Raw genomic sequence first — 27,492 nt, 5'->3', positions numbered from 1 at the left:
TTCAATTTCTTTGAAGATTTCGAGGAGTACTGGTTTAATTCTGCTTTGAAGGCCTTGTAGAATTCCATTGAAAATCCATTCTGTCCTGGGCTTTTCTCAGTGGGGTGGTCTGTTATTGCTGTTTCTATTTAGATTGTTGATATGGGTCTGTGAAGTTGGTTTAACTCACTTTGGTTTAGTTTTGGCATGTCGAAATTTGATAGCAAGTAGTCCATTTCTATAGTCCATTTCTTCTAGATACCAAAAATTATTAGCATAACGGTTTGAGATGTACTCTCTTATAATGTTCTGAATCCTGGTTCTTCCTGTGGTAATGTTTCCATTTTCTTCTCGGTTTACTTGGTGTGGTCTCTTCTTTTTCTGATAAGATTTGCTAAGACATTCAATTCTTTAAATTTTTTCAAAGAAACAACCCTGTATATTTTATTCTTTCTATTTAAAAAAATTCTAATTCATTTAATTCTGATTTAATTTTAATGACTTCTTTCCATCTACGGATTGGGTTTATCTTGCCACTCTTTTTCAGGTAGGTTCAGATGTCTCCATTAATATTGGTTTCAGATAACTTCAATTTTTCTTGATGGAATTCACAGCTGTAAACTTGCCTCTGACTAATGCTTTTACTGTGTGTCAGAAGAGCTGGGAATATGTATGATCATTTTTTTGAATATCATGAGTAATTGAAAATCTTTTCTAATCTCTTCCATGACCCACTTGTGATAGAGCAGTGTGTTGTTTAGCCTCCATGTGTTCTAGGGTTTTCTTTGGTGGCTTTTGATATTGAGTTCTAATTTTATCCTCTTGTGGTCTAAGGGAAAACATGGTGTAATATTTACCTCTTCTCAATTTTAAATTGTAGTCTATTTTATCTGACATTAGTATTGCAACTTCTGCCTGTTTATGTGGGCTCTGTGCTTGGTAAATTTTAATCCAGCCTCTCCTTTCCAAATATGTTTATCCTTATGGGCAATGTGTTATTTATTCTTGGATTCAGCAGATAGAATGATCTTGCTTTTTCATCAATCTAGACAGTCTATGTTGCTTAATTGGAAAGTTAAGTCCATTAATATTAAGAGTTAGGACTGAGAGATATAAATGTACTCATTATCTTGCCCAGGAAATAGTAACCCCTCTGAAAAATATTTTCACAACAAAAGATAAAATAGAACAAAAATTTAAAAAAATGATAGATAAAGAGTCCTTAGAATTTTGGGTATGAGTGTGAATCTTGTATGTCTCCTGTGTCTGTAACCATTCTCTTCATAGAGTACCTAGTCTGCTTATGATGTTTGCTTTTCTGTTGCTTGATTGCTTCTTTAAGTCATTTTGTTTGATTAGGCAGAAAAATGCTCTGAATGTTGATGGAATTTATTGCTTTCCTCCCAGGATAGTTGAATGGCGGGGAGATTGGCTTGAGTATCTCAAATGAGTGAGATGCCTGTTTCCTCTAGCTTGGAGTTTATGTGATAAGGCGAGGTTCTGGGTAGTGTTAAGACCTATGACCAATGATAGCTTTTCCGTGAGGACCTAGCTCCTAAAAAATTCACAGAGCCCAGCCAGGAGCCCTTCTCAGTGTTTAGGTTTACTGAGTTTCAATTCTGTGTCTAGGATGCAATGGGGATTGGCATATTCTGACTCTGTTTACCCACTGAAAAAGGTCACTTTTCATGGGATGGAGCTTCTCTGCGTAGGCAGGTTGACTTTCCCCTGGGTGGAACTGAGCCTGGCAGTTCAGGTCAGGTACATGTAACCTGCTAAATGGCTCTTTGTTTAAAGTTCTTCCAAAGCCTAGAGCTAGCTGCTCAGCCAGGCCTTTGTCAATATCAGAGATGAAGAGCTCTGGTGATGGGGAAGGCAGTCTTTCCAAAGCTGCTCTCTGAGAATGAATGACATGTCATGGTTCTACTTAAACCATATTCTTGGTTTCTGGGCCATTCCTGTTTTGTGATCCTTAGGATGAAGTTTTCTACTCCCTGTCAGTTCTGACTGATTGTGAGAAGCGTCTGTCACCTATGTCTCAGAATCTGTCTGTTGGTATGTTGGCCATGGCCACCACATCCACCACAACCTCTGCACCCTCACCTACCAGCAAGTGCTCAGATGTGTCTCCTTGATGGATTTCCCTCTCTGGTCAAAATCTCTATACTGTGATGGCTCAATTAGTGCAATTCTCTAGCCCAGAAAATTTCTCTGGAACACTAAAACTGCTTTCTCATCGAGAGATTTTCCTCCAGCTTCTCTTCTGTGATCTTCCTCAGCTCTTCCAAAAATAGGGGTTCTTCTGTGGGGGAGGTATATACAATGGAACCAAAAACTCATGTGGTACTTTTGAAGCAATATGCTTGAACTGTAGCAAGAAAGAAAAATGCACTTCTGTCCATATCGTGGGATTCTCTTAATTAATATTTACTGCTTGTCTCAGACATATATTAGTTATTGCAAATAAGGAAACCATGGGACCTTTATTTTTTTGGGCCTGGCTTACTTCACTTGATATAAATGTTCCCTGTCTTCCGATTTGCTAACAAAATTGCCAATACCATTCATTCTGATGGAGACATCAAGCAGTTTTGCCTCCTCCTTAGTTTCACCCTACCATCCCCTCCCTTAAACTTCCTCAACTACACTCCCAACTTCCCATCACCCCTCCTGAAATTGTAAACTGCATTTTTTATGGTCCCATGTACATCACTTTTGAACATTTCTGCTTATCCTGAACATACACTACTTATTCTAACTAAGGGAAACAATGGACCTATGTTTCTTTGGGCCAGACTTGCTTCAATTAACATATTTTTTCTGAGTCTTACCATTTACTAACAAAGGGAGCAATATCATTCTTTCTGATGGAGGCATGGAATTCCATTTTACATATAATTACCATATTTTCTTAATTCATTCGTCTACTGAGGGACTTCTGAGTTGGTCCCATATCTTAGCTATGGTAAACAATTGTGGTAGATTTACCATGGTTTTGTATATGAACGTTCGTGTTAATGCACAAAAGTGGGATTGCTGGATCATAGAGGAGCTCTACATGTAATCTTTTGAGGAAACTCTATACTGCTCTGGGATACAGGTTGACCCATTCAACAATTATATATGCAAGAAGCTATGTTGAAAATGAGCTTTACAACCTTAACTATGAGGGCAGGAAAGGGCAGGAGGAATTGGGTTGATTGGGAAGGAAGGGATCATAGTGGACAACAAAGGAGGCAGTAACAATGATCTATAGGAAATGTACTTATTCACAAAATACTAACTCTTCTCTACAGTATCTTTACAATAAAAATATGTATTTATAAGAAACAGGATGAACTAGCAGAATACCCATACCGTGGTGTCGAACCCATGGTAGCCATCCTGCCCAAAGAAATCTAAAAAGATAAAAATTGAAAATATTTCTTCATATTTGAACTTTTGTTACACAGAATCACCCTGATATTGCTGCCACTTTGGCTACTTGTCCCTTTAATGCTCGCCAACTGATTCCACGAGATCAACTCAGTGAACATATTGCAACTTGTATGGACAAAGTCTTGTATTTGATGAAGTTAAGCCTTAAAAGAAAAGAGATATTGAATCAATTTAGGCCATTTTCACCTATTCAGATGGTTGATTTCTGTTTATTTGTAGATAACATCAAAAGGAACGGGATACAAGACAAGAGTTCTAAAAATACATGGCCATATGTATCCTCTGAAAAAGACTGGGATAAAGGTACAAAGCTTGTTGATTTGGGGGCTGGGAAGGTGGCTCAGTGGTAGAGGGCTTACCTTGCATGCATGAGGCTCTGGGTTCAATTCCTCAGCACCATATAAGCAGAAAACAAAAGCTGGAAGTGGTGTGATAGCTCAAATGGTAGAGCGCTAGCCTTGAGCTGAAGAGCTGAGGTACAGCGCCCAGGCCTAGAGTTCAGGCCCGACGAAAGGATTCCTCCCCACCCCTCAAAAAAGCTTGTAGATTTTTCTGCATTTTCCATTATTGAATTACACCTTACCTTATGATATTGTATGTTTCTCATAAGACTCTTAAGGCCGTTATGCTTGTTGTTTTTCTATATCAATAATGGTATAATGTTAGAGCCCATCTAATCTAGCACCTAAATCGAGTATGTATTTCTATCTTTGGCAGAATCCTTCGAAGATCCTTGCCCAAGTTTTGTTTGGGGCACAATCAAACCCTCTGGCGACAACAGGTAAAGAAAATGCTGTTTTTTAATGACACACTATTGTCTGTCAAAATTCAAAGTGAAGAAATAGGAGAAATGAATAACTAACTATATATCCTAGTATTTTGCTCAGAACAAATAAAGTTTGTATTGCTATTTGAGTGGTGATCCTGTGATTGATGGAATATTCAAGGATAGTTTCACTAGAACCAAGAAGAAAGTCACCCAACTTACATCATATCTGAATTACTTTATATTAATGTTCTTCTCATTCTCTTATAAACTATTTAAATCAGTAAAGCCATAGATAATCGTATTATGTTGGACCAATTGTTTTTGTCCTTATTTCCTGGTTTCAAGATTCACTCATCACATCAATTATGATAGTGTGAATGGCAGTATCTTCACCTGTTAATTGATAAATGTACGGACTGATTGGTGGGTTACCCTGTCTTCCTACTGAAATTGATTAATGAATATTTTAGGATTGACTATAGGATATAAATTTACTCCATGAATTAGTATAACATATTTGAGATTCTTGAGATGATTTACAATTTGCACTTTGCAAAGATACATTTTAATAAAATGTGTTCAGAGCTATTTTTTACGCAATAATTTCTACATGGATTTCAAATTTCTCATTCCTGAATAAAGTGTGAATACATTGGATATGTTTTAGACTGGAAATTCAAAATTAGATGTGTAATTACCAAGGTTTTGCTCTCTTAGTACTTATGAGATGGTTTAAAGAATTGTAATTGCTATCATAAACGAACTTCTAGATTCACAATAAATAGTACATTTTATTGTATGGAATGTGAAAACATTTTCTCTCTGATATCCTAAGGTGGAAAATACAAGAAAAATTGAACAATAATGGTTTTGCTTGGAATTTTTCATAAGCATTTCTTTAATTCGAAATCATGTAATTTGTCTTCCTGCAAATATGTGACCTCATGCTTTTTATAAATGAGGTAACAAATTCAAATTGTATTGATATTCTCAAGTATTTTCTTCTGTTCACTACATAAAAAGCAAGCTAATTCAACATTAGACCTAGGTGAATTTATGTGCGCCTGTCATCACAAGAGGGCCTCATATATTTTTCTCTCAAAAGGCAGTAAGCACACTAAATACTTATATTCAAACGTCTGTTCTATGTCAAATGTACTAAAATATTATGTGAAGAATGAATGGGCAGTTTATATAATGAAAAAGTGCTGTGGAAATGTAATGGGAATAGATGAATATAAGTTTGCATCTGGTGACAATTTTCTAATTCAGGAAGATTATGGAAATCACTTAAACTCATCATGTAAACAAACTGAACAGATCAATTTAGTAATTGAACAACAGGATACATTTATACTTGTGGTTAGGGAGTTTGTCATCTGCTGTAATGCAGGGGAAAAAGATTATGTCATGTGAAATTAATTTGGGGTAGAAAATCACACTTGAGTACGACCAGGTGAAAATGTTGTTAATTCTAGCATCTCATGCATTTGACATATAAGCATCTAATTACAAATTAATAAAGAGAAAATTTTTTTTCAGATTCATTTCTGGAAATCATCTCCTCAAAATCAAATCATATACAGAATCTTATCCTTAAGGAAAACCATGGATACTCATAGACCTGAAGTGTTCACGATTGTTGGGAACATACAAACTCAAAAATCATTTGCCCATTTTTGATAACAAAAACAAGAAGAAGCCTGGTACAGGTCGCTTAAGAAACTTAGAACGATGAAATCTGAGAATCAATTTTCAAAGTAGCCTAATAGGAATAGTTTTCCCACTCTCATCACAAATTAACCATCTCAAAAATGGATGTGGCACTGTAGATCAAGTGGTAGAACATTAGAGTGGTGAAGAAATCAGGGACTCTGCCCAAGCTCAAAGTGCAAGGCCAGCGACCAACAAGAAGGTTAACCAAAGACAGGATCGTAATGACATATTCATCAACAATGCCACATATTTACAGGTTTTTCCGAAATCTCTGATTTTTTTCCTTCCACATAAGAGCCACTTAGATATTATGAACACCCTACACTTACTATCATGTATTTTCTCTCCAAATTTCATACAAAAATGTTTGATGGGGCAGTGATATTTAATTATTTCATTGGTTATTAGAACACATAATGTGACCCCATGGGATTACTAATTCTATTCCCTTGTGATAGTATTTCTTACTCATTTAGTCATAGTTTTTCTGGCATCCTAAATGTAGATCATACTAAAGACCCGGAGAGAATCTGTGACAAAGTAGTAGAGCATGTTACTTGCTGATTTTTCTCAAAGATTTATTCAAACCTAGTTTGTCATTATATATATTTGAGCTGATTTGTGTATGTGATCTGATATTTCTGTTGCCCGTCCATTTGTAGGTGCAAGTTTTGTGTCTGTGTGTGTACAAACTGAAAGGGAGTTCAATTTTTCCTACTGTTTCAACACCCATACATTGATATGGACATATTTCTATGGTTTTTGGAATTTCTCCTGCCTTCTTTTGATTTAAATCATTTATGATAAAATTATTCACAGGTTATCAATGATTTTTATGTGTCTTCCTTGGTAATAAGTATTGAATCCTTGATTGGGCATTTGGTATTCAAGACTCTTACCTGGGCTTGATCCAAGTGATATATTCCCAATGTTGGTATCCTTCAGGCATAGAATTTTCAAAACCATATTTATTTGAGAAAGCAATGTAAAGGTAGAAATGTTACCCTTAGTCAATGGAAATATTCTATGTTCATTTCAAAGTCCAATATTTCAGTATTCATACTGAGAGGTGACATGCATGTCGTTTTTAAAGGTCAATTATTTTTACAAACTGCTGAATATATTTACCTGATACCACTTCACAATGTGATTGTGACTTCACAATAGCATTTGTTTTGTCCACATATAAGAATGGAAAAGCTGTTTATACGTTTGAGCCACGGATTATTTCTTGTAATTGTACCTGTAGGTATTTGCATGGTATCCCTTCATATTTTACTTGCATTCCCTAAAGCATGTATCCTTTGGTAGATTACATCACAGGAAACAATCACTCTTTGTGAATGCATATATTCACAATTATTGAAATGGAGATCAATTTATCATGTTGATTTACATTCATTGCAATAACATTGTATAGGAAAAAACACTATGGATTTTGTTTTCTATACAATCACATGAATTATTTCTTCCTTTTTTCCTGGATGCATGATACATCCATGAATATTTAACAAGAGACCCGTTTCAGAAACTGTGCGAAGCCCTGGGTGAGCCTGAATTGGTGGTATTAGAAAAATTTTGATGAACTGGACAATAATCACTCAAGTAAAACAATAATTAGCATCACACTTCGAATTTTCAATGAAGTTTGAATGTTCTGAGACATCGTGTCCACGTGTAATTTGTGAGGTTTATTTATAATGATCAAATTTCTGTAGAAATGGAAGTGGAAGCAACCATGAAATTTTTTGAAAATAACTGGGGATGTGCTCTCACTAGTTTTTGAATATTTCTCAAACTACTAGTGAAGTTATTCTTCATATGGAGAATACAGGAACATATATTCAAGTATTTTCCATTGAAAGTAAAATAATATTTTTTCTTTATTTCTTTGCAGGAGTCATCCTATGAGCAAACCATGAGTTCAAACCATTTTTCATTGTACCATTTACATCTTACATTTATTACTATATTCTGATGCTCACTCAACCAAATGAATTAATTTTTATTTCTACTACCTATTCACTCCCTATTGCCCCTTACCTTGAATTCAGAAGTAAACCCTGGTGTTTATGTCCTATTTGGATTCACCATGTCCCTCTCCCCATAGACATGGAAAGGTTCGAATATAGAAACTTCAATAATCAAATCGAAATCGAATTTGTTTCCCAAAGGAGAATAAATCATACTTCATTTTTCAGTGTCGTTGTTTGCCTGTGAAAATCATCTTCCATTTCATACATTGCTATAATTGCAGAGCCTAATACATAACAAAACTAATGACAGAATTCTTACAAAAATCTTACTCCAAATATATATATTCCATCCAGAATGGTCATTAAAATTTCAATGGGATTTTTCAACCAACATTCTGAAGTATATTCCTTACTATACAATCTTCTCGTCCATCTCAATGATTTCCACATGTAAACTCATCTAAAGAAGGATTCTGGGAGTTCCTCCTAAAAGCTGTGGCAGAAAAAAACAGATTCATGGATGTGTACACAAACTACTATTCAAACCATATTCTTTTGAGGGGCCAAATTGCAACTTGTGAAGATGCCATGATTTTGTGCTAGAAGTGTGACATTTTGAGTGTGAGAGGGTGTGAATATTTTGGCAATTTCCCAATATACTTCCAAAGTGTTCCAAGAGGAGTGGACTGTATCTGTCGAGTGTAACACAGTATTTTGGAAACATATTTGATGGCTATCTTCATATTCAACTTGTGTGGGATTTGCTCCACATATATAAGGCCCTACATATTTATACTGGACTTGGCAGTGTGGTCCAAAACCTTTCTGATGCAAAATGGAATAGTTTTTGAAACATACTTTAGGAAAACTTATTGGTAGGACTCCTGTGAAATAAATATAGTTCAATCTTTTGGGTACAGATGCAGAAGTTAAAGATGTATGAATGTTGCTCATATTTATCATGGAATTGAAAAGGGAGCATTTATGACTATGGCCACAATTCTACAAATAGTGTATAATTTTAAATGTTTCTTGGTTTTCCTTCAGATAGTGTGAGCAGGAATGCATTAAACACTAATTTGTGAAGGCTAGTTTGGAACCTGTATACTCATGGAAACCTGGGCCTTTTCTAGTGCTGTAGGGATATGAAGAGGACAGGGTTATCTACTCATGTCTGTTTATAGACTGCAACCCAATGTACATACGTATCCATTTGTAAACTTATGACAACTAAAATCAATATATGTACCAATACCCTTCTTTTTCGTTAAACTTATTGTCAGTGTGATGTACAGAAGGATTATAATTATGAAGGTAAGGCAGTGAATCTTTTTCTTGTCATATGATATCCTATTCCTCATTTTTCTTACAGTTTATTCAGCTTAAAATTGCTCCTTGATGTAACTGATGTAAAGGTAATTTTCTAATGTGGCCTTGTAAAGAATTTTATGGCAGTGGGTCCCCCATTGTCCCCAATGAAAAATTTTGATTCCCCTTCTTTGCCCTATTCTAATTAAAGTTTCTACAATCCAGAGGTTACAAACTCAAATATAGTGACAAGGAGAGAGAAATCCTATGAAAACTAATGGAAATAAAGCAAGAAGAAGAAATTGTGGTTGTTTTTTTAAAAAAAAAAAAACACCATCAAAGATAAAAGTTATGTCTCTTGTAGTTCATTTTGCTCACCATGAAATTCTTCTTCCTATATATCTAACAATTAAGCACTTGCATTCTTTTCCAGGATGAAATAAGGTATACAGCAATTAAGACAAAAAGAGAAAGTAGTTCACTTATGTTTTAAAAGTCACTGCTAAAGAAAAAAAATATGCTTTTATTGGGTAAGTTCAAACAGAAGCAGTATAGACACATTGAAAAGAAATAGCAATATTCAATAAATAGTGTTGTAATGCTCGTTAAATGCCTATAACAAAGTTAGATTATACACCACCCTGTGTCATAACACTTTCCAAAGGAGTCAGACCTCTAGGTTAAAAAAAAATACTCAGAATGGAAACAATAGAGAAATACGAGGTCTCTTAGAACAGGTTGAAACTTTCCATTACAGATGCACAAATGCATCAAGCCAAAGAATGGTTAGACAAAGTCTATAAATTGAACCTGCCAGATTCTTTATACCAAAGGGCATAGCTATGTAGGAAAAAAGGAAGCCAAAAATACTGGGAGAAAATCTTCACTAGCTAAAAAAGAGAAAAGTGTCTTAGCGCTGAAATATAATCAATATTCAACATGTCAAATCCCTCAGCCTCAAAGAATCCTGAACTATACGCCCGCTCTATGTAAGAAGTCTATTTAAAGAGAGACTTCAATGATGGCTAATTGAGAATGGCCTAAGCACATATGAAGAAATGCTCAAAAACTCTGACAATTAAAAAAAAAATACAAATCAATTCAACATTGAAATTCCACCACATTCCATTAGAATGGCAAAGTTATGTTCATTGCAGAGGGAAAATCAGGAACCACTCCAGATGCCTGAATGTAGATTAATGGATCAGTAAATGTCGGGTAAAAACACCTCAGAATTCCTGTTTCCATTAGAAAGAATGGCACAGTGCCCTTTGTAAGGAAATGCAAAAATTGTAAAAAACAAACAAACAAACATGAATTAAAGTGTGCCAGAACCAACGAACATAGACTCCATAGATTCTCTTATTTCTAAAAACTTGTATATGCACATTTTAGTCCTAGAACAGGATCACAATAGCTTAATAGTAATATACATATGACCATAGAATATTAGGTTAAAAAAACAAGCTCTGAAATACAAAAGCAGTTGGTTTCACTTTCTTGATTTTTTAAAATGTGCTATGTGAATCTACTTCTCTTTACTTGCCTTTTTCTTTTAGTTTATGTTTTTTACAATGTTGCCACTGTATTGGATTTTGGTACATAGTGTATTTCATGTAGTTTGTTGAGAATTAGGCATGTGCAAAACTGACCATACAAGAAGATGTTAAATGAAATGAACCCCTAGATAGGGACACAACTTATTTCTACTTTTTTGCTATTGTTTTTCATGATTCTAAACTCTTCTATGCGATTTGTTTTTCTTCAATGTTCTTACCCAACTTTTATCCCTGTTTTCATTGTATTTGCTGACAGTGGCATGCCTCTTACATATATTTTTTTTTCTACATTGTGGATGCCTCTTACATATATTTTTTTTCTACATTGTGGAGGGAAGGGAAATAATAAAATGCTGAAACAGAATACTAGTTGATGTATTGTAACAATGAGATGTACAAGACTTTAAATTTCACAATTTTAGGATGTGGGAACGAGGGGAGGTAGGGGAAGTAACAATGCTCGATAAAAAATGTACTCATTAGCTTAATCATGTAATTCTAACCCCTCTCTACACAATTTTTAGAATAAAAAGTATTTTTAAAAAGAACTGAATTAAACTGATTAGCATAAAATTTTGAGAAGTATTCCCTTATAATGTTGTGAATCTTGATTGTTTCCATGGTGATGTTTCCATTCTCATCTCTGAGTTTATTAATTTGGGTGTATTCTCTCCTTTTTCTGGTAAGGTTTGCTAAGAGTCTGTTAATTTTGTTAAGTTTTTCGAAGAACCAACTCTTTGTTTTGTTGATTCTTTCTATAGTTTTATTGGATTCTAATTCATTTAATTCTGATTTAATTTTGATTATTTCTTTCCGTCTACTGGATTGGGGATTATCTTGCTGCTCTTTTTCAAGGAGGTTTGGATGTGTCATTAAATTGTTAGTTTCAGATCTCTCCAATTTGTTGATGTAGGAGCTCAGAGCTATAAACTTGCCTCTGAATACTGCCTTTGCTGTTTCCCAGAGGAGCTGGTAATTTGTGTGTTCATTTTTGTTGAATAGCATGAACATTTGAATTTCCTTTCTAATCTCTTCCATGACCCACTTATGGTTCAGCAGTGTGTTGTTCAGCCTCCATGTGATACCGGACTTTCTTTGGTGGCTATTGGTGTTGAGTTCTAATTTTATTCCCTTGTGGTCAGAGAGAATGCAAGGTATAACTTCAATGTTTCTGAATTTAGACAAGTTTGCTTTGTGGCCTAAAATGTGGTCTATTTTAGAAAACGTTCCATGTGCTGCTGAGACGAACGTGTATTCTTATGCTGCTGGGTGAAATGTTAGGTCCATGTCTGTTAAGTCTAGTTGATCTATGCAGCTGTTTAGATCTGCGGTTTCTCTGTTGAGTTTTTGCCGAGTTGATCTATCTAGTGGGGAGAGTGGTGTGTTAAAATCCCCAACAATTAATGTCTTTGGATCTATATGGGATTTGAGGGAAAATAGTGTTTCTTTGATAAATTTGGGTGCTCCTTTGTTTGGCTAATAGATATTTAGAATTGTAATATCCTCCTGAAGGAGGGATCCTTTAATTAGTATGTAGCGACCTTCTTTATCTCTTCTCATGAATATTAATTTGAAGTCTATTTTATCTGATATCAGGATTGCAACTCGCGCCTATTTATGAGGGCCGTTTGCTCGGTAGATTTTGTTCCAGCCATTAACATTGAAAATGTGTTTGTTTTTACAGGCAAGATGTGACTCGGGCAGGCAGCAGAGAGAAGGGTCTTTTTTTTTAATCCAACTAGACAGTCTATGTCGCTTAATTGGTGATTTCAGCCATTAACCTTAAGAGATAGGACTGAGAGTTATTTGGGAGTTCCTGCCATGTTATCCACCTTCTTGGGGGCTGTGACAACTGGGTTCTCCCTAAAGTTCTTGGATTCTCAGTTTGGGTGCAGTTTCTTGGCCTTTGTTGCAGTCTTGTTGGTTTTCTATGTGTAGGACATCTTTAAGAATCTTTTGTAGGGCTGGTTTGGTGGAGATATATTGTTTCAATTTTTCTTTGCTATAGAGGTTTTTTATTTGGCCTTCAGTGATGAAGAAGAGTTTAGCTGGGTACAGTATTCTTGGTTGATAGTTGTTTGTTTTTAGGGCATGGCATATGTCATTCCAGGCTCTTCTTGCTTTGATTGTCTCTGGTGAGAAATCTGAGGTGATTCTAATTGCTTTCCCTATATAGGTGATTAACCTTTTCTCCTTGACAGCTTTAAGGATCTTTTCCTTGGTTTGGGTTGATCCTCTGTGGATTATAATGTGACTGTGGGATGCCCTATTCTGGTCTGGTCTATTTGTGGTTCTAAAAGCTTCTTGTATCTGAATAGGCCTATCTTTTTGTATGTTTGGGAAGTTCTCTGCTAGGATCCTGTAAAACAAATTTCCTAGACCATTAACTTCTGTTTCTAGGTGCTCCTCTACACCCATTATCCTTAGATTGGGCCTTCTGATGATGTCTTTTAGGTATTGGATAGACCTATCATATTTCTTGGACTTGTCTTGGATGGTTGTATATTCTTTCTCTATAATATCTAGGCTGTTTTCAATCCCTGAGATTATATCTTCTGCATGGTCTAACCTGCTGTCAAGACTCTCTACTCTGTTTTTTTATTATCTCTTTTCCTTCTAATTGGTCAGCTTTGATGGTAATTATGTTGAAGATTTTGGATCATATTACTTCCAATTTTTTTTAATTTTTTTATTGTAAAGATACTATACAGAGGGTTACAGTTACATGAGTGAGGCAATGAGTACACTTCCACTTCCTCTTGAACATTGTTACCCCCTCCATTGTTTTCCCCCTACCATCCCCTCCCTCCCTCCCTTCCCCAAGGTTCTTTTTTTTTTTTTTTGATTGTGATTAAGTGATTACTTAATTTCCGGAAATTCACAGTATTGTGTAATAATGATGCTCATTTAAAGTCACAAGTTCATTCTAACTTTCCTGGAGCAAATTGTCTATCACAGTCTGTAATATATAATGGTGCTAATATGTTATATACCATATATGTGATCAGCAGCATGGGGATATTTAATAGTGGTTCAACCAGATGAGTGGGAGTTCTTTGTTTCTTAAGTCCTGTTAGTTTTGTCATATCACCTAACATTTTGGATTCATCATCTACTTATCAGGGAGACCATATACTGTTTGTCTCTTCGTTCTTGGCTTACTTCGCTCAACATGATTCCTTCTAGCTCCATCCATTTCCCTGCAAATGCCATTATTTTGTCATTTCTAATGGCTGCATAGTATTCCATTGTGTATAGATACCACAATTTTTAGATCCATTCATCTGTGGTGGGGCATCTAGGTTGTTTCCATATCCTAGCTATTGCGAACAGTGCTGCAATAAACATGGAGGTGCACGTGTCCTTGTATATTGGTTCCTGTTGTTCAGGGTAAATGCCTAGAAGTGGTATGACTGGGTCGTAAGGGAGGTCAATCTTTAGCTTTCTAAGGACCCTCCAGACTGCTCTCCAAAGTGGTTGTATGAATGTACATTCCCACCAGCAGTGTAATAGCGTTCCTCATTCTCCACATCCCCTCCAGCATTTGTAGTTGGCTGATTTGTGGATGTGGGACATTCTGACTGGGGTAAGGTGGTATGTCAGGGTTGTCTTTATTTGCATTTCCTTCACCACCAGGGATGATGAACATTTCCTCATGTGTTTCTTTGCCATTTTTATTTCTTCATTTGAGAAGTCCCTCTTTAGTTCCCTTGCCCATTTAGTAATTGGTTTGTTGGGTTTGGGAGGGATTAGTTTCTTGAGTTCCCTGTATATACAGGATGTTAACCCCTTGTCTGATATATTGCTGGTAAATATTTTTTCCCAATTAGTTGGTTGTCTTTCTAGCTTGGTTGCGATAGCTTTATCTGTGCAGAAGCTTTTTATTTTAAGGTAGTCCCATTTGTCGAGTCTCTCTCCAATTTGTTGTGACCCTGGGACTCTGTTCAGGAAGTTCCTTCCTGTGCCTATTAGTTCAAGTGTCTCTCCTACTCTGTCCTGCAGTAGTTTCAGAGATTCAGGTTTAATCTTAAGGTCTTTAATCCATTTTGAGTTGATGTTGGTGCATGGTGATAGGCTGGGGTCCACTTTTAGTTTTCTGCATGTGGCTGCCCAGTTTTCCCAGCACCAGCGGTTGAAGAGGCTGTGTTTCTTCCATTGTATGTCTTTGGCTCCTTTGTCGAATATCAGCTGGCTGTAGGCCTGTGGATTTATTTCTGGATCTTCTATTCTGTTCCATTGGTCTTCGGGTCTGTTTTTGTGCCAGTACCATACTTTCTTTGTTATTATAGCTCTGTAGTAGAGTTTGAAGTTCGGCATGGATAGCCCTCCCATATTGTCTTTATCCCCTAGAATTGTTTTGGCTATTCTAGGTCTTTTGTTGTTCCATATGAATTTTTGGACTGTTTTCTGTATTTCAGAGATGTACGTCATTGGGATTTTAATAGGAATTGCGTTGAATTTGTATATTAGTTTTGGAAGTATTACCATCTTTACTATATTATGTCGGCCTATCGAGGAGCATGGGAGGTCTTTCCATTTCCTAGTGTCTTCTGCAATTTCTTTCTTTAACTTTTTATAGTTCTCATTAAATAGTTCTTTACATCTTTGGTTAGGTTAATTCCTAAATATTTTATTTTTCGGGAGGTTATTGTGAATGGGGTTGCTCCCTTTATTTCCCTCTCTTCCTGTACATTATCAGTGTATAGGAAGGCAACTGATTTTTGTGGGTTCATTTTGTATCCTGCTATTTTGCCGAAGTGATTTATGATTTCTAAGAGTTTGTGGATGGAGTTTTTGGGATCGTGGAGGTATAGTATCATGTCGTCTGCAAAAAGGGATAGTTTAACTTCTTCTTTCCCTATGCGGATCCCTTTAATGTCTTTTTCTTGCCTTATTGCCCTGGCTAAGGGTTCTAGGACTATATTGAAGAGGAGTGGAGACAGTGGGCATCCTTGCCTGGTTCCTGATTTTAGGAGAATTGGTTGTAGCTTTTCCCCATTAAGTATAATATTGGCTATTGGTCTGTCATAAATGGCTTTTATTGTTTTTAGAAATGTTCCTTCTTGGTTTGGAAAAAATTATATTAAGTGAAGTAAGCCAGGCCCAAAGAAGCATAGGTCCCATGGTTTCCCTTATTTGCAATATCTAGTATAGGTATGAGTCAAGCGGAAAAGATCAGATAATGTGATGTTAGGAAAAGGAACCCTTAAATATGTATTTTAATGTTTTCGTTTCTTTCATGCATGTGTTTCTAACGCATTTATAAGAGTATTTCTTTGTTGCTTTGTATGTCCCTCCCCCACAGTGTAACCCCCGCTTTCACTATATTTGATGTCAGTATAACATGTGGAGGAGATGGGGACAAACAAGTCGTTTAAGGATTCAGGTGGACCTGTTGCAACAATGAGAAGAACAAAATGTCATGTCAAAACCAGCTTTACAATGTCGGTGTGGGGGGGGAGGGGAGTATAATTGGGTGGGGGGAGGGGGGTAAAATTGGGTGGGGGGAGGGGGGAGGCCGGGAAGGGAAGTGAAGGGTAAACAAAGGAGGAGGCTGCAATGCTTGGTAAGAAATATATGCATTATCCTGCCCATGTAATTGTAGCCCCCCTGTACAGTATGTTCTCAAATAAAATAAAATACAATTAAAAAAAAAAAAAAAAAAAAAAAAAGAAATGTTCCTTCTATTCCTATTTTCTCCAGAGCTTTTAGCATGAATGAATGTTGAATTTTGTCAAAGGCCTTTTCTGCATCTGTAGGGATAATCATGTGATTCTTGACCTTGGCTCTGTTGATATGTTGGATTACATTTATTGACTTACGTATGTTAAACCATCCCTGTGTCTCTGGGATGAAGCCTACCTGGTCATAGTGAATTATTTTTTTTATGTGTTTCTGGATTCTGTTAGCTAGAATCTTGTTAAGGATCTTTGCATCTGTGTTCATTAAGGAGATTGGCCTGTAATACTCCTTTTTGGCCATCCTTTTTGCCTGGTTTGGGGATGAGTGTGATATCGGCTTTGTAGAATGAGTTTGGGATAGCTCCTTCCTTCTCTGTTTCTCTGAAGAGCTTGAGGAGTATGGGTATTAGTTCTTGTTTAAAGGTCTTATAGAATTCTGCTGTGAATCCATCTGGTCCTGGGCTTTTTTTTGTTGGAAGACTTTTGATAGCTTCCTGTATCTCATTATAGGATATTGGCTTATTTAATTGGTTAACTTCTTCTTTGCTCAGTTTGGGCAACTTGTATTTCTCTAAAAATGCATCCATTTCTGCCCGATTTTCTTCCTTTAGAGAGTATAGCTTTTGAAAGTAGTCTGTTAGAATTGTTTGGATATCTTGGGTACGTGTGGTGATGTTTCCCGTGGCATCCCTAATCCTATTAATATGGGTTTCCTCTCTTCTTTTTTTAATTAATCTAGCCAATGGGCCATCAATTTTGTTTATTTTTTCAAAGAACCAGCTTTTTGTTTGGTTTATTTTGGTTATGGTTTTCTGATTTTCTAATTGGTTAATCTCTGCTTTTAATTTGGTTATCTGGCTTCTTCTAGTAGCTTTAGGTCCAATTTTTTCCTGTTTTTCTAGCTGTTTTAATTGCAACATGAGATTATTTACTTGGTCTGTCTCCATTCTCTTGATGTGGGCACTGAGGGCAATAAATTTGCCCCTCAGGACTGCTTTTGCTATGTCCCACAAGTTTCTTTGTGAGGTGTTTTCATTTTCATTGAGTTGTAGGAAATGCTTTATTTCTTCTCTGATCTCTTCTGTTATCCAGGCATTGTTAACGAGTGTGCTGTTCAATTTCCATGTATTGGAGAAATTTCTGCAGTATGCTTTGTTATTGAGAGCTAGCTTGATTCCACTGTGGTCAGATAGGATACAGGGGATTATGTCGATCCCTTTGTATTTGCTTAAGTTCCTTGCATGAACTATGATATGGTCTATTTTGGAGAAAGTTCCGTGAGCTGCTGAGAAGAATGTGTACTGTGTTGTTTTAGGGTGAAATACTCGGTAGATGTCAGTTAATTCCGCTTGAAGTATGGCCTCTCTTAATTCGGTAGCTTCTTTGCCAATCCTCTGGTTGGTAGACCTGTCCTTTGGTGAGAGTGGTGTGTTAAAGTCTCCTAGTATTATCGTATTGGGATCTATTTTATTCTGTAAGTTTGAGAGCATTTGTTTGATATATCTGGGTGCACCAATATTTGGGGCATATAAGTTGATGATGGTTATATCCTCCTCTTGGATTGTTCCCTTTATTAACATGTAGTGTCCGTCCTTGTGTTTCTGTACTGATTTTAATTAAAAGTTTATTTTGTCAGATATCAGGATAGCTACACCTGCTTTCTTACTGGGGGCGTTTGATTGGTAGATCCTTTTCCACCCCTTCACTCTGAGTTTGTATGTTTGGCTGAGAGGTGGTTCTCCTGAAGGCAACAGATGGATGGGTCTTGTTTACTGATCCAGTCCTCAGTTCGTTTTCTTTTAATTGGAGAATTCAGCCCATTTATATTAAGAGAAAGTATAGAGAGATGCATTGTTGTCCCTGCCATTCCGTTTTCCTAAGTTTTTCTTCTTTCCTTTCCTCCTGTGCTTGCTCAGTTAGACTTTGAGTAACGCCTGTTTGGGGCAGGCCCCAGTTCCTGGCTGCTTTCTTCAGGTTGTGTCCCCCCTCTTAGAATTCTTTGTAATGCTGGCTTAATGTTTATGTATTCATTTAGTTTTTCTTTGCTATTAAAAGTTTTCAGTTCTCCATCGAATGTGAATGCTAACTTTGCCGGGTATATCAGTCTGGGTTGGCAGTTATTGGCTCTGAGGGCTCGTATGGTGCTTTCCCAGGCTTTTCTTGCATTCATTGTTTGTGGAGAGATCTGCAGTGATTCTTTTTTTTTTCCCGTTGTAGTATAGCTCCTTCTTCATTTTTGCTGCATGCAGGATTGTTTCCTTATTATTCAGATCTATCATTTTTACTATAATGTGTCTAGAAGTGTTTCTCCTGGGGTGTTGCTTGTTGGGTGTTCGATAAGCTTTTGTGATGTAGTTAAGATGGTCGTTTTTGAGGTGGGGAAAATTTTCATTGATTATATTGTTAAATAGGTGTTGCATTCCCTTGCTCTGGAATTCCTCACCTTCGTCCACTCCAATTATGCGAAGGTTAAATTTTTTAGCATTATCTGCTTGCTCTTGAATATCCCTTTGGTTTGAGTGATTTTTCCATATCTGTCACTTTTTGGTCCAGTTGGTGTATTCTGTCTTCTGTATCTGACACTCTACCTTCCATTTCATTCACTCTGTTGACAGTGGCTTCTATTGTGGTTTGCATGGAGGAAATGGATCCCTTTATGGATTCAATGTTGGTTCTCAGAGTACTGATCTCACCTCTCAATGAGGTATGCATTACCTCTAATTTGGCGTTTATCTCACTTCTTACTGAGGTTTGTGCAGCTTCTATTTTTGCATGCATCTCTTGTTTGATACCCTGTATCTCTTTGGATAGTTCATCCTTGTGCTCTTTCAATTTCTGATCAATTTCTCGCTTTATTTCTTGAGTCATTGCCTCCAGCAACCCTTGGATGTAGCTTTTGTCTTCCATTCCTGCTTTGCTCCCATTGGGGCTCTCCCCTGTGTGGCTGCTGGCTTTTGAGGTGAGCTTGCTGTCCTGGGTGGTGGTAAACCTTGTGATTTTTCTCTGTGATTTTCGCATGGAGGTTCAGGAGACTGCTCTTCAATTTTGTTTTGGTGTGTCTGTCTTTGCTTGGTTGCTGATTCTGTATTGGTAGAGAGAGTCTGTGCCTGATCTGGGTTCTGTTGGGAGCCTATTTCCAGCTGCTATTCTGACTTACTTAGGATTCTCAGCTCTCTGCTGTAGATTGCTGGCAGTTCCCGCCTTTGGAAGGGTTGAGCAGCCTAGACTGCTTGTGTTTGCTCCTATGGGTGCTCTTGTGAAGAACAGATGCTCTGGATGCACTCTCCCAAATACTGGAGTCTGCTATGGGCTCCTGATGTGTTTTTGTTTGTTTGTTTTGGGCTGGTTGTGGGCTTGAACTCTAGGTTTAGGTGCTGTCCCTCAGCTTTTCAGCTCAAGGCTGGCACCCTACCATTTGAGCCACAGCACCACTTCTGACCCTTTTTGCTTTTGTGATGCTGAGGAATCAGATCCAGGGCCTCATACATCCAAGACTATCACTCTATTGCTGAGCCGCCTTAACAGTCTGAGCTCCTGCTTACTATCAGGTGCTGGCAGCCTGTGTTGCCCAATTCCCAGTCTAGGGATATGGGTGGAGTTTTGGTGGGGTTTGGGCTTCTCTTGTCCTGGGCCTCCAGATCTTTTGTTGTCACAGGCGTGCTTCCCGGGGAGTGTTGTTTCCTGGTTTTCTCCCCTCTGTTGAGGTGTATGCTCAGCTTTTTACTTCAGTTGGGAAGAGTTGGTTGTGTTGTTCAGGCGCCGGATCCCCGGGCCTGGTTCCGGCCCCAGCCTGGAGCTCGCTCGTTAGGCCTGTGCTGATGTGTATACCACCTAGGTTATGCAGCCTGGAGCGCACTCGTTAGGCCTGTGCTGATGTGTATACCACCTAGGTTATACAGCCTGGGGGACACAGTTCAAATTTCTTCTACTGTTGGTAGTCTTGACCCAGGGGCGCTGTTCCTGGCTTGGGCATTTAAGCTCCCTTCCAGGGGCGCTCTTGCTCTAGCCTGGCCAGCTGAGTGTGCTCCACGGGCTGGTGGAGCTCTCAAACAGTTCCCAGTTTTAGTGGGTCCTGTGGTCCGGGTGCTGGGGTAGGGAGTCTAGGTCAGGGTCTGGGGATTCCCTCCAGCTCTGGTCTCCCTTGAGGGATACACTTCCCCTGTGGGGTACTCACCCTGGAGCTGGTTGTTTCTGTGTGGTGTAGGTCGTCAGTTGTTGTTGCTATCCGAGTTCGGTTGGGGTGGTTGCGGGCTGGGTTGGGCGGTTGTGGCTCTGTGTGATTCTTTTCTGTCTCCGCCTCTGTCGAAGCTGTCGGGTCAAAAGTGTCCACGCTCAGGCAGCTTCTTTGCGGTGTCTCTGGGGCCCAAGCGGCCCCGCCGGGTCGTTGCTATCGCGATTGGGCGGGTGGTCTGCCGACAGGGTCCCTTTGTTGGATGCTGGTGCGGAGCGGCTTTGGCGGGATGGAGCCTCTCTGCTCGGGTGGAGAGTGAGGGGTGGGTGTGGGATCCTCGTGGAGACTTCCGGCTGGTAGGTTTCTCTGTTCCTGGCGATCTGCTGTTCTGCAAACCGGTACCTGGTGATCTGAAAGTGGCCCCCTGTGTCTCTGGGGCTCCCGCAGCCCCCGCCGGGCTGGCTGGCCGGCGGCTTGGGGCACTGCCGCGCTGCCAGTAAAGGTTGGGGGAGGGGTCTTCGCTTTTTTCTGTTCCGAAATTCTTCTTTTTCTCTTTCTTTTTTTGTTATTCTCCGCCTCTGGTTTTTCTCTGAGTGTTCGTCTTTTTGTTGTTGTCGGTCTCTTGGGGAGATTAAGCGTTGGAACTCGGACTCTCTTTTTGGTTGGAGAGAGCTGTGGCGTTTCCCTACTGCCCCATCGCCATCTTGGTACTATATTTTATTTTTAAGGTAGGATCTTTTTAAATTTGCCTAGGCTTGATCTTGAACTCTTTTATTTTCTTGCCTTCACCTCTCTAGCAGCTGGGATTACAGGCATGTACCACCACACTTGCCCCATATTTCATTTTAGACTTCATATTGCCAATTTACTCTTCTTTTGATATTTTTTATTTTTTTAAGATGTGGGGCTTAAACTCAACTTAGGTGCGGTTCCTAAGCTCTTTTGCTCAAGGCTAGTAGCACTCTACCACTTGAGTCACAGCTCCACTTCCAGCTGCAGCTCCACTTCCACTTTTAGTAATTTATTGGAGATAAAGAGTCTCATGGACTTTTGGGCCTGGGCTGGCTTTAAACTGTCATCCTCAGATCTCAGCCTGAGTAGGATTATAGGCATGAGCCACTGGCACCTGGCTAGCTAAATATTTTATTTATTTTTTGGTCAGTCATGGGGCTTGAACTCTGGGCCCAGGGGCCTGTCCCTCAGCTCTTCAGCTCAAGGCTAGTGCTCTACCACATGAGCCACAGTACTACTTCTGGCTTTTTCTCCTTATGTGGTGCTGAGGAATCGAATCCAGGGCCCCATGCATGCAAGGCAAGCACTCTACCACTGAGCCACTTTCCTAGCCTAGCTCAATATTTTTATGAAGCACAATTTGTATTAAGTCATTGAAATACTGTATATTAAAAGGGTTTCCCACACAGTATTTTTCAATAATTTTCAAAAGGTGATTGTATCCCTTTTCTAGACTGAACCTGCATCTAATATCAAAGAAGAATAATAGGAATGTAGATCTGAGCATTCATATATTTTATAATATTTGATAGTTTTTTTCCCCCTGTTGTGGGGCTTGAACTCTGTGCCTGGACACTGTCCGTGAGCTCTTCAGCTCAAGGCAAGCCCTCTGCCACTTGAACCGCAACATCACTTCCGGTTTTCTGGTGGTTAATTGGAGTTTCTGGGAATTTCCTGCCTGGGGCTGGCTTTTAATTGTGATTCTTAGATCTCAGTCTCCCTGAGTAGCTAGGATTATAGGCATGAGCCACTAGTGCCAGGCTATGTTTTATAATATTTCATAGTTACTGTGAACTTAGGTATTACTTCTTTATCTAGGTCATGAGTATGAAATCTAAGACTAGAAGGTCAGAGTCTCAACCTATATAAGAAAGAACTTTGGAGATGGTGCAGCCCAAGTTCATGAATTAATAAGTCTCAGAAAACTGATCCCCAAGGAAATTGTGACTTGTTAAAATCAGACGTCATTTTGTAATGGCCGACCCAGAACTTGATCCCAGATCTTATCATCCTTTAGTAACCTTTTCTCTCATTTTATAAAATCATATTCAGTTAGACAGTTTTGTTTTTTTTTTCTAAGCTAGAACATGGTCTCCTTCACCTCAAATAAAAAATTTTGTCATTATTCTTTAATAAGTTAGTACCACAATCTAGCCAGTTGCGAAAGTCAGTAACCTAGAGTTATCCTCCCTTGTTTCCCTCGTGAATTTTTTTTCTTCTTGTGCTGGTACTGGGGTTTGAACTGAGGGCCTGGGTTCTATCCCTTAGCTTTTCACTCAAGGCTTACCCTCTACAATTTTTTTAAACTTTTTTTCTTTTTTTTTTTTGTCAGTCATGGGGCTTGAACTCTGGGCCTGAACTCTGTCTCTCAGCTCTTCAGCTCAAGGCTCGTGTTCTACCACTTGAGCTACAGTGCCATTTCTAGTTTTCTGGTGGTTTATTGGAGATAAAAGTCTCATGGACTTTCCTGTCTGGGCTGGCTTTGAGCCGCAATCCTCACATCTCAGCCTCCTGAGTAGCTAGGATTATAGGCGTGAGCTACCGGTGCCCAGCTTTTTTACATTTTTAAAAATTATCATATAAAGTAGTTGTACAAAGAAGTTCCCATTCTACAAAACAGTATATGGGTACAAGGAATCTGACAACATTGTCTCCCATCACTCCTAACCCATACCTTCTCTCACTTTTTCTTTAATTGAGATTAGGTGATTATATAAATTTCACATATTTTTTCACAGTATTGTGGAACAGTTATACTTAGTTAAAGTCACAAACACATTTTAACCTTCACAAGGCAAATCATCATTATCATGGTCTATAAAATTTGTGAATTCTGTGAGCTTTGACAATACAAATTATTTCTTCCACGTCAGGTGATGATTACATTTCTTTCCTTTTGCTTAGTGTAGACTGTTCCCTCCTTCCCTCTCATTCCTCCCTTCCCATCGCTGTCTTTGGGTTGCTTAGGTCTTTTTCTTCTATGTCCAGTGCAGCTGATGGGCCCCTTTATTGTATGTTGTTCCGTTTCCACTTATTCTGTTCCCCCTTCTCTGGCTTCCTTCCATTGCAAGCATATATCTCCCATATATATGGTCAAGAACATGGAGTCATTTAGCAATGATATGACAAAGTGGGTGTCTATCCTTTGTTTCTTGAATCCTGTTTACTTTGTCATATCTTGCATTTTGACTCTAGCATCCTCATATCAGGGAGACATGTGGTGTTTGTCTCTTTGTTCTTGGCTTACTTCGCTCAAAATAATCAGCTCTAGTTTCATCCATGTCCCTGCAAATGCCATTATTTTGACCTTTCTAATGGCTGCATAATATTCCATTGTATACAGGTACCACAATTTTTGGACCCACTCATCAGTAGTGGGGCATCTGGGTTGTTTCCAAATCTTGGCTCTTGTGAACAGTGCTGCAATAAACATGGAGTCGCATGTGTCTTTGTATACTGGCTCCTGTTGTTCTGACCCTCTACAATTTGACCCACAGCTCCACTTCTGGCTTTTTGATGGTTAATTGGACACAGGAGTCTCATGGGCTTTTCTGCTCTGACTGTCTTTGAACCATGATTCTCAGATCTCATCCTCATAAGTAGCTAGAATTATAGGCATGAGCCATCAGCACATGACTTTCCACATCTAATTTTATCCTTGGGTCCCTTTGATTTTATCACCTACATAGACCTCATTTATTCACTTCTCTCTATTCTTCCACCTTCCTACTTTACTATTGAATAACTGGCTAATTTTCTCTCACATCCATTCTGGCCGACCTCCATTCTGTTCACACCACAGCCAGAATGCAATTTTCAAGATGGAGACTTTTCTCTCTGTCTGCCAGGTCACTTATATTCCACTTAAAACCATCACATGTGATTCAAGTGATAGAGACCTTGCCTGGTAGAATGAGGCTGTGAGTTTTAAATCTTGAATACAGAAAACATACTACTTTATTTTAATTTAATTTAATTTTGTTGGTTGTGGGGGTTGAACTCAGTGCCTCTTTGTGCTCAAGGCTAGCTTTCTACCACTTGAACCACAGTGCCACTTGCAGTTTTTTTGAGTAGTTAATTGGAGATAAGAGTCTCATGGAGACTTTTCTGCCCAGGCTGGCTTTGAACCACAGTCTTCTCAGGTCTCAGCTACCTGAGTATCTAGGATTCCAGGTGTGAGCCACCAGTGCCCAGCACAACTTTATTTTTTATTTTTAGCATCTCACTTTGTAGCCCAGGCTGGCCTGGAACTCAGAGATGAGATCCCCACATCGCAGCCTTTCCAGTGCCCAGATTATACACTTGACTATTCTATTTTGAAGTAATTTCAGATTTGTGGAAGATTTCCAAAGACAGTACAGACCTCCAAATATTATGCTTGTTAGATAGACTAATCAGACTTCATCCCTGAGGCCAAATACCTGATAAAAACACTTAAGTTAGGCAATAATGACTCACACCAGTAATCTTAATGACTTGGAGACTGAGATCTGAGAGTTGTGATTCAAAACCAGTCTGTGAAAAAAAAGTCCCTGAGACTCTTATCTCCAGTTAACCACCAAAAAAGCTGCAAATGAAGCTTTGGCTTAAGTGATAGAGCTCTAGCCTTGGGCCAGACAAGCTCGTGGACTGTGCCAGGCCTGAGTTCAAGCCTCGACTGATACATGCAAACACACACACTTAAGAGAGGAAGGGTTTCTTTTGGCTCATGGTTTCAGAAGTTAAGAGTCCTCAGCTGCTCCCATCTCTGTGATCCTGGGGGTAAGCATCATGGCAAGGTCATGTAGTGGAGCAAAGCAGCTCACTTCCCAGTAGAAAGAGCAAGAGAGAACAGAGAGTGATTAGGGATAAGGTATAGTTTTTCAGGGCACTACCCTGTGACATTTCCTTCAGTTAACCCCATCTCCTAAAGTTTCTGTCATCTCTCAAAAACCTTCACACATGAGCTTGTTGGGACAAACCAAACCAAAATACTAGGCTAGTGCTCACCCATTGAGCTGTCTCCTATTCATCACACTGCACTTACTTATATGTCTTTACTTTCTTTGAATTTGTAGAGAGCTGCTTCTGAAAAGATTGTAAAATTAAAGGTGTATCAATTGTAACACTTTGCAGCTTGTGCATTATTTTACAACTGACTACTTCTAAAGGAAATAAGGATGATAGAATAGAGCATGCATAGCCAGAGGTCACTAATGGACTTGAGACAAGAAGGTCATAGGATTTCACATTTTCTGGGTTATTTTTGTGTATATCTAGTCTGTTTTCTTCAGTGGTCTGAGCTTCCCAATATATGTTGTCAATTGAAAAGATGAGTCCTAGGACATCTTTTTTGCTCAAGGCTTACCACTCTATCACCTGGAGCCACAATTTCAGTTCCAGTTTTTAGGTGGTTAATTGGAGATCAGTATCTCATGGACTTCCTGCCCTAGCTGGCTTTGAACCATGATCCTCAGATCTCAGTCTCCTGAGTAGCTAGGATTACAGACATGAGCCAACAACATCCCTCCTTCCTCTCTCTATTTTTTTCTTTTCTTTCCTTCTTTTTTCTGTCAGTCATGGGGCTTGAACTCAGGGACTGGGTGCTGTCCCTGAGCTTTTGTTATCAAGGCGTTACCACTTTGAGCTACAGCACCACTTTCTGTTTTCTGTGGTTATTGGAAATAAGAGGCTCGTGGCCTTTCCTTTCCTGGGCTGGTTTTGAACTGGGCTCCTCAGATCTTAGCCTTCTGAGTAGCTAGGAGTACAGGCATGAGCCGCCAATGCCCAACTTCAAACACATTTAAAGTGAACAAATCAGTGGTTTTACATACAGTCATGGAGTTGTACAATTGTCATCACGATCAATTTTAGAATATTTCCATCTTCCCCAAATGAGACCATATACCTGGTTGAGAACAGTTGGCCAAACCTGTAATTCTAGCTAGTGGAGAAGCAGAGATTGGGGGATCAAGGTTTGAGGCCAGCTCAGTCATAAAAGTTCAAGGCTCCTTCTCAAATGAGCATGGTGGCACACCTGTTATCCTAGCCACAGGGAAAGCACAAGTGGGCTTACAGCTCAGGCTATGCTAGGCAAAGAGAAAAACACGGCCTGAAAAAATAACCATTGAATAAAGGCATGGGAGGTGTGGCTTAAAGTCTTAGATTGCTGCTTAGCAAGCATAAGGCTCAGTTCAAATGCCAGTACCACACACACAAAACAAAGAAACCCTATACCTGGGATAGAAATGTAGCTCCATTGTAATGGACACTTGAGTAGCTTATATGCAGGCCTGGGTTCAGTGCTAAGCAACAGCAACAAACACACACATACCACAATTTATGCTTATTCCCCATTTTCACTTTTCTTCAGTCCCTGACAACAAATCTACTTCATATTTCCACAGAACTGTCCTGTCCTGCCTGTTTCGCATAAATAGAATCATATGATGTTTGACTTTTTTTTGGGGGGGGTCCAGTTATGGGGCCTGAACTCTGGGCCTGGGCGTAGTCCCTCAGCTCTTCAGCTCAAGGCTAGTGCTCTAGCACTTGAGCCACAGCGCCACTTCCGGCTTTTTACTGTTTGCTTATGTGGTGCTGAGGAATCGAACCCAGGGCCTCATGCATGCAAGGCAAGCGCTCTACCACTGAGCCATCTTCCCAGCCCCTGATGTTTGACTTCAAGGTTCATTTCTGTTGTAGCACATATTGGTACTTCTGTTTATTGTGAGATGTCATTCCATTTTATAGAAATAACTACTTTTGCATTGATCAATTATGCATTTAGAATTTTAAAAAAATACTTATTATAAAGGTGATAGTGGAGGATTATAGTTAGTATAAGGTAATGAGTACATTTCATTTTGAACACTGTTATCCCCTCTCTCCTTTTCTCCTGCTTTCC

This window comes from Dipodomys merriami, unplaced genomic scaffold (genome assembly GCF_024711535.1).
Source record: "Dipodomys merriami isolate MVZ:Mamm:240054 unplaced genomic scaffold, mDipMer1.0.p SCAF_18, whole genome shotgun sequence".
Lineage (NCBI taxonomy): Eukaryota > Metazoa > Chordata > Mammalia > Rodentia > Heteromyidae > Dipodomys > Dipodomys merriami.
Note: the sequence above shows the minus strand (reverse complement) of the source record.